Source organism: Tachyglossus aculeatus, chromosome 11, assembly GCF_015852505.1.
Source record: "Tachyglossus aculeatus isolate mTacAcu1 chromosome 11, mTacAcu1.pri, whole genome shotgun sequence".
Lineage (NCBI taxonomy): Eukaryota > Metazoa > Chordata > Mammalia > Monotremata > Tachyglossidae > Tachyglossus > Tachyglossus aculeatus.
The window spans coordinates 7,744,018-7,763,242 of NC_052076.1; the positions used below are offsets into that span (position 1 = coordinate 7,744,018).

Consider the following 19,225-nt stretch of genomic DNA (forward strand, 5'->3'; position numbering starts at 1 on the left):
TTGTCCTGCATCCTATTTAGGCTGTGAGCCCCATATGGGACAGGAATTGTGTCCTACCTGATTACTTTATATTGAACCCAGCACAAGAACTTGACACACAATAAGTACTTGACAAATGCAATAATACAACAATAATTATTCTTATTATTACATAATAATAATAATAATGGTATTTGTTAAGCACTTACTATGTGCAAAGCACTGTTCTAAGCACTGAATGGTGAGAAGGTCTTACTAGGTCAGACCTGACCTGACACTCATGAGACTGGGAAGCAGCATGGCCTTTTGAAAACTACTCAGCCCTGGAAGTTAAGGGAACTGGAATTTTTTTTTTCACAATTAAAGAGGGAGGGACCACAGGTATTTAATCCCTATTTTACAGATAAGGAAACTGTGGCATAGGAGTCATGACTTGCCTAAGGTCACACACAGGCAAATGGCAGAGCTGAGATTAAGACCCTGAGGTTAATAATAATAATAATAATAATGGCATTTATTAAGTGCTTACTATGTTCAAAGCACTGTTCTAAGTGCTGGGGGGGACACAAGGTGATCAGGTTGTCGCATGCGGGGCTCACAGTCTTAATCCCCATTTTCCAGATGAGGTAACTGAGGCCCAGATAAGTTAAGTGACTTACCCAAAGTCACACAGCTGACAAGTAGCGGAGCCGGGATTTGAACCCATGACCTCTGACTCCAAAGCCTGTGCTCTTTCCACTGAGCCACACTGCTTCTCTAAGCATGTTGTTAAGCAGCATGGCCTAGTGGATAGAAAACGGGGCTGTGAGTCAGAATGATCTGGGTTCTAATCTCAGCTCCACCACTTATCTGCTGTGTGACCTGGGGCAAGTCACTTAACTTCTCTTGGCCTCAGTTACCTCATCTGCAAAATGGGGATTAAGACTGTGAGTTCCATGTTGGACATGGACCTTGTCCAACCTGATTATCTTGTGTCTACCTCAGTGCTTAGTACAGTGCCTGGCCCATAGTAAGTGCTCAACAAATACCATTAAAGAAGAAAAGAAAGAGGAAAAAGGCTGGAGGCAGGAAGATCAGCAAAGACGCTTATGAAGATGGGCAGTGAAGTTCTCCATGAAAAAGAAAAAGATTCTGTTCTCAAAGGATGCCCAGAAGTGACACTGATTGATGTCCTCTCATGAACTGAAGCACAGTATCATATGAAGCAGAAATCAAATACCCTTTTTATAAAAAAAAAACCCTCGCTTCAGTCATGCAGCCTCAAGCCCTGCAAAGGGTTCCCGGCCATTTATGCATCCACCAAACGGTGTTAAAACATTTCTTAGGGCTGGGCAAATTGGCTTTAAAGGCAGTAGTTTTTTAAAAAATAATGGAAATTTCAAGACGCTAATAAAAGAATAACCCTTTAAATCAACTCGGTTGAAAAGTATAATGAAGATGATCATTTCTTTTTCTACCTTTGTCATGAATTCGAGTAAAGATGACTTCTGAAAACCACGAACCGTGCTCTAAGTAGACCCATTGATAAAGCTAAAGGAATCGGGAAGGAAGGCTGTTTGTCGTCACAGGGTATTAACATTTTACAGGTCTTGTGCCTCTGTTATACTTTCCTAAGCATTCAGTACAGGGCAGTGACCTCAGCAGGTGGGTGCTCAATAAATACCATCACAGCTGCTACAAGCAGAAGTATTCGGTGTGCACTCTAGAGTCCATGCTATCATCCTTGGGCCTGCTCTCAATCCCTTCTCCTCCTACCCCTGTACTTGCCAGTTTCTGTCAGTGCTACTGCCAGAATCTCTAATCGGGCTCCTGGCCTCCTGTAGAAAATCTCCCTAAGATTTAGCCCTACCTCTCTACTCTTCCCCACAAATCCTGAAACCACCTAGCTCTCAGACCCTGTCACTTTCTGTTTACCTTCTCCCCTGTCAAAACTCTTCCCCTCCCCTACGTTTCATTGTCCTAGGAACAATTCCGAGCCAATCAGAGCACTTAGTGTTGTCCCAGAAGGAGACAACTTTAACTTTGTAGCTATGCTGTAGGTGCATTACACGCACCTCTCTGGTGGTCTTGGTTGTGTCCACTTGGCTGGGACAGAAGGCAGTGGTAAATTGCGCTTTCAGGATGACCTTCACCCGGCTGTTGGGGCTGGGCTTTGCAAAAAAAAGAAAGGAAAATTCTCTGAGAGTCTGGACAGATTTACCATAGTGGCTCCCACACTGGACCATCTTGAGAGAATTCCACATCTGGGCAAGTAGAATACCAAAATGTAGAAAAAGGTCATTAGATCATAAGCTAGTGGAGGGCAGTTGTTGTGTGATTTGCTTCAGTGACACCTTCTTGTGCATCACAGTGCTTTGCACTCAGTGTATAGCATTACTGACGATGAAGGAACCGCTGCACTCCAGGAATCCATTCAATCAGTGGTATTTATTAAGTGCTTACTGTGTGCAGTGCACCGTACTAAGCACTTGAGGGGAAAAAGAACAGTATAATACAATAGGGGGGAAAGATCACTTTGCACAAGGACTTCACAGTCTTCAGAGGGAAACTGCCATTGCCATTTCCCCTACCTGTAATTTTATCTTAGAGTTTAAGGATAGTTACATAAGTGCTGTGGGGCCGGGATGAATATTATTGTGCTTATGGGGTATCCAGCCTTAGGGCATAGTTGATCCGGTGGGGCAGAGAGGGAGAAAGAGTTAATGAAGCCATAGTCAGGGAAGGCCTCTTGGAAGAGATGGGATTCAGGAGGGTTTTAAGCAAAGCAGTGGCTCACCCCAGGAAGAACCATGAATGTTGTTACTAGAAATTGGACTGGGAAAAGAATAAGATGCATTACAGATGAAGACAGGAAAATACTTAACATGGTTACTAGCTGTGCTAAGTGATTTAATGGGCAGGCAAATATAACAAATGGGCATGTTTACCAAGTTAACTTGTGAAAATGAATATCTGTAATTAAACAGGCTCACAACTGACAAGCAAACAGGAAATGATTATTATTATTAGTCTACACAAATCATCTTAAAATACCAGAACTTAATAAATGGGCGAAAAAACCCAAACAATGGCTAAAACTGTCTGCTAAATAAGAAATAATGACGAACACCTGTGGTCTTTTTATAGGACTCCAGCGGTGATTTTTTTGAAGCCCTAATTATACTTTTGTAAAGCTCCCATTTCATTATTTCTCTATGGTGTTATTAAAAGAAAAGGTCCATATTTCCTCTGTGTAAAGGATCTGGCACATTCATTCACGGCTGGGGTTTTCTCAGCCTCTCCATTCTTCCTTGTTTAGGATATTCAGTCGCTAAGAATATGGACCTCAGTTTAGTAAGTCAATACTATTAAGTGAGCACTGTATTAAATGCTTGGGAGAGTACATCTGATTTAATAGACCCAAATCTGGAGCCCTCAGGTAGCTTTACACTCTAGATCAATTTTTGATAGAGGACTATCAATGCTGGTCAATTGTCAGAAGTAAACAGTTTTAGAGAAAATGTATTGCAGAGGATTCTTCTAACTCTTTGAAGGGTTATAGTGGGGGCCAGAATGATGCTCTCTGTGTGCTCTCTCTTTGTAGAAGACTTTGTTTATATAAATCAGGAGAGTGTGTGGGAGTGGGTCTTCCTCTACCCCAATTTTCACATTGGTCAATTAATCAGTGATATTTATTGAACACGTGTGTGCAGAGCACTGTACTAAACACTTGAAAGGGTACAATACAATGGGCACCTTTTCTTCTGCCAGACTGTAGACTTCTCTTATTCCCCCAAGTGCTCTGCACAGAATAAGAACTCAATACATACTACTTATTGATTGATTCTTTATCTGATTTGGAAGGCACCCCCACTTAGATAAGGCTGGAGTCTGATAGACTAGTGTTGAAAAACTTGGATCTGGACTTTAGAGATATCAGGAGACTTCAGTTTAGTCCCACTGCATCTCTGTATGACTGTGGGCAAGACTCTTAACCTCAGTTTCCTCATCTGTAAAATGGGAATAAGCTACTCTTTCCCCTTCCCTCTTAGATCGTGAGGTCCATATGGGACAAGGATTCTGTCCCATCTGATTATTCAATATCAACCCAGTTCATGGCACAGTATGTGCTCCATAAATAGCATTAAAAGAAAAGTCACCAGGTGAGGGCTAAAGCCCCAACTTAAAATTATCTTATTTTGTTTTCACATCAGAGTGAGAGGAGGTCAGCTTTCTCCTTCTCTGTTTCCTTCACTCAGACTCCTTAAAAGGGAAAGAACTGGTGTCGTTAAAAAGGAATACCAATGTGATGTTAAGCCTTCTTTCCACCCTGTTCCCTCAATCCAGAGAACGGGGTTAACCAAAAATAGTTTCTCCATGTCCCTTTCATTCACCTTTGACTTTGGTCCTGCAGCACAAAGAAGAAACTGGAGTCGTCATGAATAAAAGGCAAAAAAAACAATCAAGGACTGACAGGAGACAATCCACTGAGGCGGCCATTGTGGCTTTCAAACAGGGCCTCGTTCCTTAAATTAAAGGAGAAATTGAAGACATGGTCGTAAATATAAAACAAGTCAGTGACAATACAATGAAAAATCTTACCATTGTGTGCTCATAAAAGGAGTATCCCAGTGCCTGTGCTGAATAAAAGGAGTCAGGGGTGGGCGTCTTGGCCAGGACACCATTGTGTGGAGGTCTCTCCTCTCTAGGAGCACATTAAGGTTAGCTAAAGGGTAAAACCACCTCATAAATAGAAAACTGTGTGTTAGGAGGGATGTGATCAACCTTACTGGACAGAAAGTCATTGTGTCCAGAAGAATGGGCTCCACCAGCTCATTAATGGAAGAATCTGAGCCTCAGCAGAGCCCGTGGAGGGAACCAGCCCATCCCAGGAACCTCTTTCTTACTGGAGATGACGATGGAGGCACTTGTTTCCCTGGGTCTCTGCTGTGTAGGTGGGAAAATGGATACAATAGCAGGAGCTGATAGGAATTGTTGACTTTGGAAGCTCCATTTGAACGAACCCTTCGGAGGAGAGTGGGAGTCTGTCAGCCCCTCACTGGTGGAAATAAGTCCCCTCTGTCTGGGACTTTAAAAATATTTATAGCAAGGAGGACAACTGGCAGTATCTTTGGCGATTGGAACAGAGGATTATGGCCTCCCGTGTCCTATCCTCACACATCTTGCTGTGAGATCCATCTTACCATCCACCTGAGGGGTGGTACCTCCCCTCCCTCCCACAGTGCTGTTTGGCCAAGGGGTGGAGGTTGTCTTTTTGGAGTCCTAGTTGGCATTCCAAGTATCATACTCTCTATTACCTCCAAATGGAAACTCTAGTTTCCTACTTCTGGGGGTGCAGCTTATTCTCAGTAACTAGCCACAGTGGGATGGTTGAGTCTTCAACATGGAAAGTGGGGGGCTGTGGGAAAGTGCTATTCACTGCCATCCTCCCCCACCCATTTCTCATACAGTCAGGGGAAAGCCAGTAGGATAAGATACTGAGTTTAATCCTCTTTCCAGTAATAATAATAGTAATAATTATGGTATTTGTTAAATGCTTCCTATGTGCCAAGTGCTGTTCTAAGCAATGGGTCAGATACAAGATAATGGGGTTGGACACAGTCCCTGTCCCACATAGGGCTCACAGTCTTAATTCCCTATTTTAGATAAGGGAACTGAGACCCAGAGAAGTGAAGTGACTTGCCCAAGGTTACACAACAGACAAGTGGGGAAGCTGGGATTAGAACCCATGACCTTCTGACTCCCGGGCCCATGTTCTATCTACTAGGCCATGCTGCTTCTCATACCTCAGATCTACCGACTCGCTAACTTTGGACAGCCTGGTGTAATTGAGACCTTCATGAATAAATCAAGTGTATTTATTGTGCAGAGCACTGTGCTAAGGACTTGGGAGAGTACAATATGACAGAGTTGGTAGACAAGTTACTTGCCCACAATGAGCTTACAGTCTAGAGACAGCATATAGCTTGGAGTGCATGGCCATGGTTCGGTGGAAAGACATGGCGGCTGCTTCTCTATGTGACCAGGGAAGAAAGGGGGACGTTCATTCTCCAACTCATAAGTAGGACCATAAGCCATGTCATAGTGGGCCAGACCAGTGATCCATCCAGCCCAGCAATCTTTCTGTGACCATGGCAACAAAGATGCTTGGACGATCAGGGAGCAATTACTTCCCTTGCATTCTTCCATGGTTAGGGATTTAAAGAGAACTTCTTTATGATTTTCCTAATATGGCCCCCACATCTGTGAATTTAACCAATGATTTCTTATTGACAGTTTCTGCTTCCACACTTCCTGAGGTAGGAGTTTCATATATTCACCACTTGCTGTATGAAAAAGTACTTTCTTTTCTAGTTGGGATTCATGTCTCTTCAGGGTTCAGGGGCTTCTCCCTTTGCCTTCCTGTGGAGGGATTTTTTTCTAACAGAAAGGTGGAAAATTTTCAACTCTCACATGCTTGGCACAGTGCCATAATTAATATATGATAACAATTATCAGTGAGAGTAAAAACTCATAATTAGGCTCTTAAAATGTCAACATGAAAAGTAAACTTAATAAAAGATAAGCTGGCAAACATACATAGCAAAAATTATCTTTAATAATGAAATTATTTACGTTCAAACTTTTTTACTTCATTTCAGTTTGGTTCTTAAAAAGCCACAGTATTTCTATTAAATATTCATGTTTAAGGAAAATACTTAATTGGGAGGTTATTAAAGCTTCAAATTACATTTCTTCTCTCTGAACAGCATCATATAGAATGAATGATGCTAACTTGGGTGTCATTAACATTGATTTATTGGGGCCCAAGACTGAGCGGGTGCATTATCAGGAGAAATTCTGTGCTTCTGGGTAACGGTTAATAATAATTGTGGTATTTATTAAATGCCTGCTATGTATCCAGAGCTGGGGTGCAGAAAGATAATCAAGTCAGACACGGTCCCTCTCCCACAAGGGGCTCATGGTTTAAGTAGGAGAGAGAACATATATTTAATCCTCATCTTAGAGGTAAGGAAACTGAGGGACAGAGAAATTGTGACTTGCCCAAGGTCGCAAAGTAGGCAAGTGGCAGAGTCAGGATTTGAACCCAGGTCCTTTGACTCCCAGGCACATGCTCTTTCCATTAGGCTATGTTGAAACAAAAAGTACCATAATTGCACACAAGCCCATGCTACCTTCTGGTCAGCATCCCTACATTTGAACTGCATCTCTTCTTTGAGCCCCTCTTTTTTTTAAAAAAATGGTGTTCGTTAAGCACTTACTATGTGCCAGGCACCATACCTGGCTCTGCCCCTTGTCAACTGTGTGACTTTGGGCAGGTCACTTAACTTCTTGTGCCTCAGTTACCTCATCTGTAAAATGGGGATTAAGACTGTGAGCCCCCTGTGGGACAACCTGATTATCTTGTATCTACCCCAGTGTTTAGAACAGTGCTTGGCACATAGTAAGCATCCAACAAATACAATTATTATTATTACTAAGCACTGGGGTAGGTACAAGCTAATCAGGTTATACACAGTCCCTGTCCCACCTGGGGCTCACCGTCTTAATCTCCATTGTACAGATGAGGTAATTTAGGCACAGAGAAGTTAAGTGACTTGCCCAAGGTCACACAGCAGACAATTTAAGGAGATTAAGGAGGCCAAAAAAGTACATGTTTTCTGATCCTTTATTAGAGTGGGTAGCTGAATACACCCAGGGCACCTTACAAATGTTTAGAAAAATGAGTCCTGAAGAGGGAAATCCCCTAGTGAGGAAAGGGTGAGTGTGAAGTATTTTGGGATGTTTTCCCATCCCCCATTCAGTGAGAATGGTTTGGTTTCATATTAGCCAAGTCCCTTCTTTGCTCTTCATGTGTTTTCGGGAGCTATGAACAGATAACTAATGACTTGCATGCGGTTTAGTTCTGACCATGGACTGAGGACAAATTGTAGCATTTAAGTGCTTACTATGTGCCAAGTGCAGGGGTAGATTCAATCAGTCATATTTATCGAGCACTTACTGTGTGCAGAGCACTGTTCTAAGTGCTTGGGAGAATACAATATAACATAATATCAGACATATTCCCTGCCCACAATGAGCTTACAGTCTCAGGTTGGACATAGTCCTTGCCCTACATGGGACAGTCTTAATGTCACAGTCTTAAGTAGGAGGGAGAACAGCTATTTCATTCCTATTTTACAGAAGAGGAAACTGAGGCCCAGGAAAGTTAAGATTATGAGGCTTTGGTCTGGGTTGGCAAGGACCTAGCTTAGTGCAAGTCCTGGTTTCAAATCATATGTATGCATGCATGCGTGCACATGTGTGTGCGTGTGTGTGTGTGTGTGTGTGTGTGGGTGTCGCTTGCTTATATTCTTTTAGTTCTATTGGGATAGCAGTTGCTGATGGGGGGAGTGGAAGACAGTTTCAATGCTGCAGTCAGTTTCTGGTTTCTCTATTCCCCAAATTTCCAGCCAAAGAGGCAGAAATGAGCAGAAATGCTTCCCTCCCTCACCCATTCTGCCAGATCACATCTCTTCCCATTTTCAAAACCCTTCCAATTAGTACACTGCCTCCAGAAAGCTTTGCCTGATAGATTCACAAGGCCCCAGTTGTATAAACCTGTAATATCCTTGTCTTTTCATCAAATTTGTCTGTCTCCCTGACTAAATTCTCATCTTCCTAAGGGCAGGGAACATGTTTTGCTTCTGAAGCAGTGTCGCTTAGTGGATAGAGCATGGGCCTGGGAATGAGAACGATCTGGGTTCTAAATTTGGCTCTGCCAGTTGTCTGCTGTGTGACCTTGGGCAAGTGACTTCACTCCTCTGTGCCTCAGTTTCCTCATATGTAAAATGAGGATTAAGATTGTGAGCCCCATGTGAGACAGGGACTGTGCCTAAACTGGTTAGCTTGTATTAATCCCAGTGTTTAGAACTGTGTCTTGCACATAGTAAGCACTTAACAGATACCACAGTTATTATTATTATTATTGTACTTCCCCAAGGACTTACTACAGTGCTCAGCACCTAAGAAATGCAATTGATTAAAATGGCAGGATCTCCTGTCCACCTATACATTTTCAAGCCTGGGACTGGGTGAGCCTCTTGCGGGAAGCAGGATGGCAAGTAATGGACTACAGTGAAGCGCAAGTGGCCTGAAAGTTTCTTTCATTTTTATTCCAGGGGTGATGAAAAGTGGTTTACTGAATGTCTCTGGGGTGCAAAGAATAGTTTCTCAGGTCAGAACGGGAAAAATTGTGTGTGTGTGTGTGTGTGGTGTGTGTGTGTGAGTGTGTGTGTGTGATCACAGTCATACCTCACAGAGCTGCACCATGAGATCACGCACTGTGCAGATGTTCTTTGTACACTAAAAAAAGTACTGAAGCAAATCCCTGAAACCAGTGGCCTTCCCAAAAAAGTGCTCTCTGATGTGAGTAGCAGTGGATTTGGGATCTTACAATCGGAAGGGCCTGCTGAAATGGAGCGGCCACCATTTTGGGCAGTCCCCTCTCTCCCAGGTCCAAAGTGGATCTGAATTGCTTCTTGCAAAGTCAGAGATCCAGAGACCCCCGAGGTAGGTGTGTTTACACCCTCCCGGTCCCCTGAGGCTTAGGAAAAGTCATGCATAGGCAGAGGGAGGGATGGCTCTGAAGGGCAGTGGAGCCATTCAGAAGGAATCTGGGGCGGCAACAGCAGAAGAAAGGGATGTGTGAGCATGTGTGGGGTGGGGGGGAGGGCTGTCGAGTTGATTTCTTTCTCACAGGTATGAACCACTGACAGGTGTTCACTGAGCTGAAGATGGACCCACTTGGGTGGTCCAGAACTTGTGTTCTTAACAAACTGGGCCTGTCCGGCCCACAGCCTCACTTCTGAACTTGGCTGCCTCCTTGAGCCCCTACATTTTTAAGGCAATTCGGGGAGTTAAATGCTTGGATTTTCCGTTGCTTTGAGTCCAGCCTGCCCATATGATGGCCCAGCCCCCACCCTTTAATAGGAGACTTAAGAATGCTAATTCCCTTTTTGTGGGGTACTTGAAATTCTAATGCGGTGTCCCAGGCAGCACAACCCGGCTGCCTATTAGATTGATGTAAGCGGCTCCTCCGCTTACATGGTTTCACGGCACCTATCCGAATGGTGGTATATTAATTAGGGTCTCAAAACCCAAAGTTCGCCAAGATTCTAAAGCACAATGAGTATTGCTGGGCACCAGAATGGACTGCAACACTTTGCCATTTGTCTAAAAACTTTAGTTTCTCCCCCCTCCAAAGTCAAACATGATAATGTATACTGCTGGGATGGGGAGAATTTGGAGGACTGCTTTAATTACACTCCTAGCTTTCAAATTAAGACCTGGAGTCGAATGACAGCCTTAAAACACTGTCATCGGCAGTGTGACTTCATCCTGAGAGGGTTTGTGTAGCTGGAATTTGTTTTAAATGTGAGTCAAAATGTCGGGATTTGGAGAGACTAAAATGAGTTCGGCCCTAAGGACCTGGAAATGGGAGAAGCCCACGTAAACCACATGGTTCTTTTTTCCAAGGATCATTTCCTCTCTGCCCTGATCTTTATTAATGTAAAGGAGATTGGGGCAAAAGGAGGATGTTTCATATCCATCAATAGTAGTTATTGAGCACCTACTGTGTGCAGAGCACTGAATTAAACCCTCGGAATAGTACAATCAAGGTAGAAATGATGATCCTTATCCTCAGGGAGGCAGCGTGGCCTAGTGGAAAAGAGCATAGGACTGAGTCAGGATTCTTTTTTATTTTTTTAATGGTATGTAAGTGCTTACTGGTATGTGGATCCATAGAGTTTTCTTGGTAAAAATATGGGAAGTGGTTTACCATTGCTTTCTTCTGTGCAGTGAAAGTTTGTGTTTCTGCTATTGTTTTCGTTTGACATTTTGATCACTTGATCATCTGATTTTGACTCTTTCCCATGCCACTTGCTGCCCAGGACAGGTGAATCAACTCTGATGCTTCATCTTAGATCTTTGCAGATAGGTAACCCTAGAGAGAGAGAGAGAGTATCTCTCAGTGCATAGCTCTAAGCTCCACTGGCAAATGCAAACTCTCCTGCCACAGTAAGGCGTTGATTCATAGAAAGTGCTTACTTTCTGGAGAATATATACCCATGGAGTTGCACTGAATCAAAACGACTCAACAGCATTTGATAATAAGTGCTTACTATGTATCGGGCACTAAACTAAGTGCTGGGGTAGATATAAGCGGATGTAGTCCATGTCCCATATGGGGCTCCTGGTTTTAATCCCCATTTTACAGATGATGTAACTGAGGCACAAAGAAGGTGTGACTTGCCCAAGGCCACAGAGCAGACAAGTGGTGGAGCCGGGATTAGAACCTAAATCCTTCTGACTTTCAGGACTGTGCTCTATCCATTAGGCCACACTGCTTCTTGCTGATTGTAGAGTTCTATTTCTGACTCCTCCGCTTGCCTGCTGTGAGACCTTGGGGAAGTCGCTTTGCTTCTCTATGCCTCAGTTTCCTCACCTGTAAAATATGCTTGGCTAAAAAGTAAGAGCTTAATAAATGCCCTAACTTACTAAGCTAACCATGGTGAAGTTCAGGGTATGTCTGGTTAATAATGTACTTGTAGTGGAGTGGTAGAGAAAGATCAACTAGTCAATGGTATTTATTGAACGCATACTGTGTACAGAACACTGTACTATGTGCTCGGGAGAGTAAAATAGAGTTAAATGCGATCAGTGTCCTCAAGGAACTTACAATCTAGAGGGGGAGGTTGACTTTCAAAATAAGCAACAGAGTATATGGATATCGCCTTATGTTCTGTGGAGATGAGGATGGGTTAGAACTGGAACAATAGGCTAAACCTCCTTATTCATTCGTTCATTCAATCATATTTATTGAGCACTTACTGTGTGCAGAGCACTGTACTAAGTGCTTGGGAAGTACAAGTTGGCAACATATAGAGATGGTCCCTGCCCAACAGCGGGCTCACAGGCTAAAAGGGGGAGACAGACAACAAAACAAAACATATTAACAAAATAAAATAAATAGAATAAACATGTACAAGTAAAATAAATAAATAAATAGAGTAATAAATACGTACAAACATATATACATATATACAGGTGCTGTGGGGAGGGGAAGGAGCTAAGGTTTGGGGGGATGGGGAAGGTGAGGAGTGGGAGAGGAAGGAGGGGGATTCAATTGTACTTATTGAGCACTCACTATGTAGGAAAGCACTGTACTAAGCACTTGGGAGAGTATAATATAACAACATACAGAAACATTCCTGCCCGCAAAGAGCTCACAGTCCAGAGTATTGGCTCCTTGTAGGTAGTAATCATTAAAGGATTTGCTAAGCTCTGGGGTAGATATCATGTTATGAGATCAGACAGTCTCTTGTGGGCTGGGAATAGGTCTCGTGTTTCTGTTGTGCTTTCCCAGGTGTTTAGTATAGTCTATTATAGCCAGTGAGTGCTCAGCAAATACCATTATGACTACTTCTACTTTCTGGAAGGGAGACCACAGGAAGATTCACTTGGGAGCAGAACCAGGGGCTGGACAGTCACAGGCTGTTAATAATAATTCTGCTAGTACACATTTACTATTCATTCATTCATTCAATCAATCATTCATTCATTCGTTCAATCAATCATTCATTCAATCGTATTTTATTGAGCAGTTACTGTGTGCAGAGCACTGTACTATGTGCCAAGCCCTGTAACTAAGTGCTGGGGTAGATACAAGATAATCAGATCAGGTAGAGTCCCTGTCCCACATGGGCTCACAGTCTAATTGGGAGGGAGGACATTTATTGAAGTCCCATTTTACAGAGGAAATTTACTCACGGTGTGTTAAGTGTCTTTCCCAGGGTCACACAACAGATAGGCAGAGATTGGAATTAGAAACGAGGTTTTCTAACTCCTAGACCCATGTTTTTTCCACTGAGGCCTTCCTGATTCCCTCAGATATCAAGCCCCTGTTGTCCTTAAGCCTTGAAGGGGAGCGGTCCCAGTGTCCTAGCATGGACCTCGGCTGGTCTCTTCAAAGCATCCTGTCCTCAGAAAGCGTGCTTGTTGCAGTGAAGGCTTATGGGAGGGGATGGATAAAGTTCCAGACCATTCGGAGAATTGCATTCCCCTCACCCCACTGCAGTCTATCCTGCAAGGATGCCAATCCCAGGACCAAAGCCAGAATATTGGCTCCCAGATTGGAGTTGACTCCCTCATTAAGGGAAAATGATTAAAAGGGATTTCAAACGTGCAACCCCTGACCGATGAAAGTGGCAGATGGTGGAAACGACGACATTCTTGTCAAGGAATCCTGTTATGGTTTCCTTCCCGGAGATGGCTATTTGTCCCCTGTTAAGCCAGGGAATGCCGGTGGCTTAGAATTCCAGCCAGATGACCCTGTTGTCATCAGGTTTCCTTATTCCTTGATTGGGATCTTGTTGTTGCAAGAATTATATTTGGATATCTGTACTTTGAAATTGGAAGATCCTGAATTACTCTTTCAGTGTCTCAGGGGAATATTAAAATCCTTATTTAGCTATATCATTTTATATTTATCTAGAGTGATGGCTCTCTACCCATCTCTTTATCTAGCTGTCCATTTCTATCTATCTATACCATCTATTTTATCTATCCATACTGATTATCCATCTATTTACAGTTGTTCCGGTGAGATTTTATCAACATAGACAATTTTGGCTGCTAAAACAGGGTTGTAACTGACAATCCACTCCATACACTCTACATCAATCCATCAATGATATTTGAGCTCTAGTTGTGTGCAAAGCATGATACTAAACACTTGGGAGAGTACAGAACAGAAGAGTTGGTACTCACAGCACCTGTCCACGTATAGTTTACAATCTATTGTGTTTAGTGCACTGTACTAAGAGCTTGGGAAAGAACAATATAATTAGGAGACCTGATCTCTGCCCTCAAGAATCTTACAATCTGAAAGCAACATGCTGCACTTTTGCCTGTTACCCACAGTGCTTAGGCCAGTATTTGTTTCTTCCCAAGGCCTCTGTTCTAAAAGAGTCAACTTTATTTGTAAAAGAGGGATCCAATACCTCTTCTCTCTCCTACTTAAACTGTGAGCACCATATGGAACAGAGACTGTGTTTTAAGTACTGAATTTACCCCAGTGCTTAGAACAGTACTTGACATTTAATAAGTGCTTAACACATGTTATAATGATGATCACAGTAATAACAAAAGATTGTTCCCTCCTAGCTGACCATTGCTATTCTTTGTGGTTTGAAGTTTGCTTCACCATGTCTTTGAAACATTTGTCTTGTCCCTGTAGAAAACTTCAGCTCTATGTAGAGCAGCTGTTGGGGGCTCTAATACAATTCTCACTTGTCCCTGACTGGCTAAGGCGAGGTAAGATAATTATGAAATCTGTTAAGCACTTACTATGTTCCAAGTGCTAGGGTAGATGGAAGGTGACCAGTTGAACCTAGTTCCCATCCTTCATAGGAGAATGGACATCGAATCCCCATTTTACAGATGAGGAAACTGAGGTAGATAGAAATTTAGTGACTTGTCCATGATCACTCAGCAGGCAAATGATAGAGGTAGGATTAGAACCCAGGGCTTCTGACTGCCGGAAACATGCTTTTCCTGTTTAGGCCTTCCAGCTTCTGACAAATGTTGCTTCGGTACTGTTGGTCTGATTGTGTTAATCCAGGCCTTCATAGACTGTGATCCCATCTTGCCATTTGATATTAAGTTTTGAAAGTGAAGCAGTGTGGCTTATTGGAAAGAGCATGGGTCTGGGAGTTGGAGGACCTGGGTTCTAATCCCACTTCTGTCTTTTGCCTTCTTGGTGAGGGCAAGTTACTTAACTTCTCTGTGTCTCAGCTTCCTCATCTGTGAAATGAGGTTAAGACTTTGAGATCCGTGTGGGACAGGGAAAGTGTCCAACCTGATTATTTTGTATTTAGCCCAGTGCCTGGAGCTTAGTGAGTACTTAACACAAACATCCTTAAGAAAATAAAAGTCTTGCATGTAAGTGATGTTGATGGAACTGTTCTAAAAGTTGAAAGCAGCATCTTGTGTAGGTCCACGGGTCATTACTGTTTAGAAGTCGGTAATTCACTTGTCCGCAAATAGTGAATCGTGTTACACAGGGCAACCCTAAAGGTACTGCATGTGCCCAGAGGGCAGGTGACTATGTGCAGCCATTACAGTGTTAGGAGCTGTGGTATTTAAACAGTTTACGAACCTCTGGGGTAGATACAATGTAAGCAAGCAACCAACGGAGAAGCGGTGTGGCCTAGTGGAAAGAACACGGGTCTGGGAATCAGAGGATCTAGTTTCTAATCCTGACTCTGCCACTTGTCTGCTACATGACTTTGTTCAGGTCCCTTAACTTATCTGTGCCTCAGTTTACTCAATTGTAAAATGGGGATTCAATATCTGTTTTCCCTCCTCCTTAGACTGTAAAATCCATGTGGGCCAGAGTCTGTGTCCGACCAAATTAACTTGTACCTACCCCAGTGCTTAGAATAGTGTTTGACACATAGTGTTTAAACAAATACCCTTAGAAAAATTGAATACTTAGCTGCGTACAGAGCACTCTATTAAGGTCTTGGGATGGTACAATAAAATAGTCAGTAGGTATGAACCCTAATCTCAAGGAGTTTATAATCTAAGTGGGAGATAGACAATAAAATTACCAATGCAGTCTAAGTAGGAGGGACAGCAGATATTTATAATAATAATAATAATAATGGCATTTATTAAGCGCTTACTATGTGCAAAGCACTGTTCTAAGTGCTGGGGATGTTACAAGGTGATCAGGTTGCCCCACGGGGGCCTCACAGTCTTAATCCCCATTTTACCAAAGAGGTAACTGAGGCACAGAGAAGGTAAGTGACTTGCCCAAAGTCACACAGCTGACAAATGGCAGAGCCAGGGTTTGAACCCATGACCTCTGACTCCAAAGCCTGTGCTCTTTCCACTGAGCCACGCTGCTTCTCTTTTAATTTTAATTTAATCCCCATTTCACAGAATAGGAAACTGAGGCACAGAGAAACTGTGACTTGGCCCAAGTCACAGGCAGGTGGTGAAGCTGGGTTTAGAACTCAGGTCTTCTGACTCCCAGGCATGTGCTCTGTCCATTAGGTCACTCTGCTTCTCCTAAGGATTGCTAGCTCCACGATGGCTCCGAACAAGATTATCAGCAGGACTGTATTGTAAGTACCAAAATTCCTCAGCCCATCTCAGTCGATACCAGATCTCAGCAGCGACAGCTGCTTGGCTAGATACATAACTCAGGAAATCAGTGACTATGAAACAAATCAGGGTGCCAGAAGGGTCACGCTAGAAAAGCAGGAACAATCTTTCCTTTCTCTGAAGAAATTTCTTTTTTTTTTTCTAGTTGAACATCTCACATCCAGATGTGTACATTTCAGGATGGATCAAGAAGGCACCAGGACGACATACATTTTTATGAAAATGAATCATCTGATAAACCCCCTTCCCCTGGCTTAGACAAACAGGGAACAGAATGGAATCATTAATTCCTGAACAAAAAGCTTCCCACAGGCCTCTTTCCACCTCGATTCAAAGACCGTAAACACTAAGACAGGTACAGATTGGTTTGAGACCAACAGCCTGAATTTACAAAGGAAGAGGTCATGTCTAATCAGCGTGATTAATATCGCTCAGGCAGGATCTTGGAGCAGACTGGGGTGAGACACAAGATGAAATTTGCTTGAGCTTGGAGAAGGCCTTGATAAGAGGAGACGGTCAGCAAACTCGATTTGGGAAGCCGAGCTTTGATGGTATAAATATTTAGGGAAGTGGGTGTCTGTCCAGATTGGCAGTCATTTCTGTAGAGCAATGTTCATTACCGACAGCATTCCTCTAGGCCCGAGCTTGCTTTGTATCCTATCTTGTGTCGTTTATTGCATCAGTCTCCTTGCTGATCTCCCTGCCTCCTGTCTCTCCCAACTCCAGTTCATATTTCACTCTGCTGCCTGGATTATTTTACTACAAAACCTTCTCATCCATGTTTCCCCACTTCTCAAGAACCTCCAGTGGTTGTCTATCCATGTTCACATCAAATGAACTCCTTACCTTTGGATTTAAAACACTCAATCAGCTTGCACCCTCCTACTTTACCTCTGACTTCCTACTTCAACTCAGCCAGCATATTTTGCTCCTCTAATGCCCACCTACTCAATGTAACTTGATCTTGTCTATCTCGCCGCCAGCTCTCATCCATGTCCTGCCTCTGGCCTGGAATGCCCTCCCTTTTCATATCTGACAGACAGTAGTTCTCCCCACCTTTGAAGCCTTATTATAAGCAGATCTCCTCCAAAAATCCTTCCCCGACTAAGCCTTTATTTCTTCTTCTCCCACTCCCTTCCGAGTCACCCTTGCACTTGAATTTGCACCCTTTGTTCACTCCTTCCTCAGTTCTCGGGACTTATGAACATATCCTTAATTCATTCATATTAATATCCATCTCCCTCTCTAGACAGTAAGCTCATTATGTCAGGGAATGTGTCTATTAACTGTTATCAGCTGTTTTATTGTACTCTCCCAAGTGCAGTGCATTGCACAGAGTAAGTGCTCAGTAAACATGATTGGTTGATTTGTACCTTTAACAGAAACTTCTGGTTGATTCCCACCTAGGCTAGATGAGTTTCCTCCCACTGCTGAGGGAATGGGAAGGTGTGCTAGGTCTTATCCTGATCTCATGAAGAATGAAGAGCAGAACTTTAGCGAACAGAGAAATATCACTGGCTGCAAATTTAGATGCCCAGGAGCCCCCAACCATGGGCAAGTGAGAGAGTGGGGATTTTGCAGGGTTTTTTTAATTGTTTGGCCTAATAGTAATAGTAATAATAAGAGGTGCAGGATTGCCTAGTGGAAAGAGCTCACACCTGGGAGTTGGAGTCCCTGAGTTCTAATCCTGGTTCTGCCAATTTTCTGCTGTGTGACCTTGGGCAAGTCACTTACCTTTTCTGTGCCCATTTCCTCAACTGTAAAAATAGAAATTAAGACTGTGAGCCCCATGTGGGACATGGACTGTGTCAACCTGATTAGCTTGTATCCACTGCAGTGCTTAGTACAGTGCCTGGCACGTGGTAAGGCCTAGAGAAATACCATTAAAAAAGGAAAAATAGTAATTATAGTATTAAACCTTTACTACATGCCCAGCACCGCACTCAGCACTGGGGTATATATAAGATAAACAAGTCACATTCAGTCCCTGTCCAACATGGGGCTCATCATTTAAGCAGTAGGGAGGACAGGTATCAAATCCCCATTTTATAGATGAGAAAACTGTGGCCCAGATAACTGACTTGCCCAAAGTTACACAGCAGGAAAGTGGCAGAACTGGAATTAGACTTCTAGGCCTGTGCTATTTCCATTAGACCACACAGTTTCTGTTGCAGTGGAGAGAATCCCAGTAGGTGACTTCCCGAGCATTCTCTACGTATCAGATTGATCCATGCTTACATATTCTGTAGCAGTGATGATTCAAAGTTTACACTCAGGACTTCTATCTATCAAGCTAATTGTCATTCATGCTTGAAAAAGTAAGCACTTGCCCTGGATGCAGATGTGGTTAAAGAAAGCCACGTGGGACCTCCATGCTCATAGAGCAATTGGCCCTTGTTGGGCTTCCATGTTTGTCGTTTGTAGCCTCTGATGTTTTTATTTTAACCTCCTTCTCCCACATTCCCACCGAAGCTTCAGCTCAAGAAAAAGCTATCAACTAGGATGAAGAGTTGACTCCTTAAAGAGTTTCCTCTGGACTCATAATAATAACAATGATGGTATTTGTTAAGTGCTTACTCTGGGCCAAACAGACACAGTCCCTGTCCCATATGGGGTTCACAGTCTAAGTAGGAAGGAGTAGGATTGAATCCCCATTTTACAGATGAGGTAACTGAGGCACTGAGAAGTTAAATGACTTGCCCAAGGTCACAAAGGAGGCATATGGCAGAATCCACAGACAAGGGCCCTGTAGAAACACAGACTGTAACAATCAATCAATGTTTCTTATTGAGCACTTATTGTACGCAGAACACTTTACAAGGCTCTTGGAAGAGTACACTACAGGAGAGTTGGTAGAAAAGAACCCTGCCCATAAGGAGCCAGTAGACTAGGAGGGGATACATACATTAAAATAAATTACATGTAGGGGACATGGGAGAGTCAGTCTCAAGCTCACCCCCACAAAAACCCAGCGTATTGGGCATCCCTTCTCGAGCACATAGCAGGTGCTTAACAAATACCATCATCGTCA

At 43.1% G+C, this 19,225-nt stretch overlaps 1 long non-coding RNA gene across 2 annotated transcripts; it reads left to right on the forward strand.

The window, feature by feature from the left end:
• The first annotated feature begins 6,135 nt into the window (after window positions 1-6,135).
• On the forward strand, window positions 6,136-16,795 carry LOC119935180. 2 transcript variants are annotated; one of them, XR_005453098.1, is made up of 4 exons: window positions 6,136-6,278; window positions 16,084-16,154; window positions 16,340-16,549; window positions 16,630-16,795. It is a non-coding gene; the product is annotated as an uncharacterized LOC119935180 (long non-coding RNA). The 2 variants fall into 2 exon arrangements; XR_005453097.1 differs by having other exon boundaries at window positions 16,340-16,795.
• The last annotated feature ends 2,430 nt before the right edge of the window (window positions 16,796-19,225 follow it).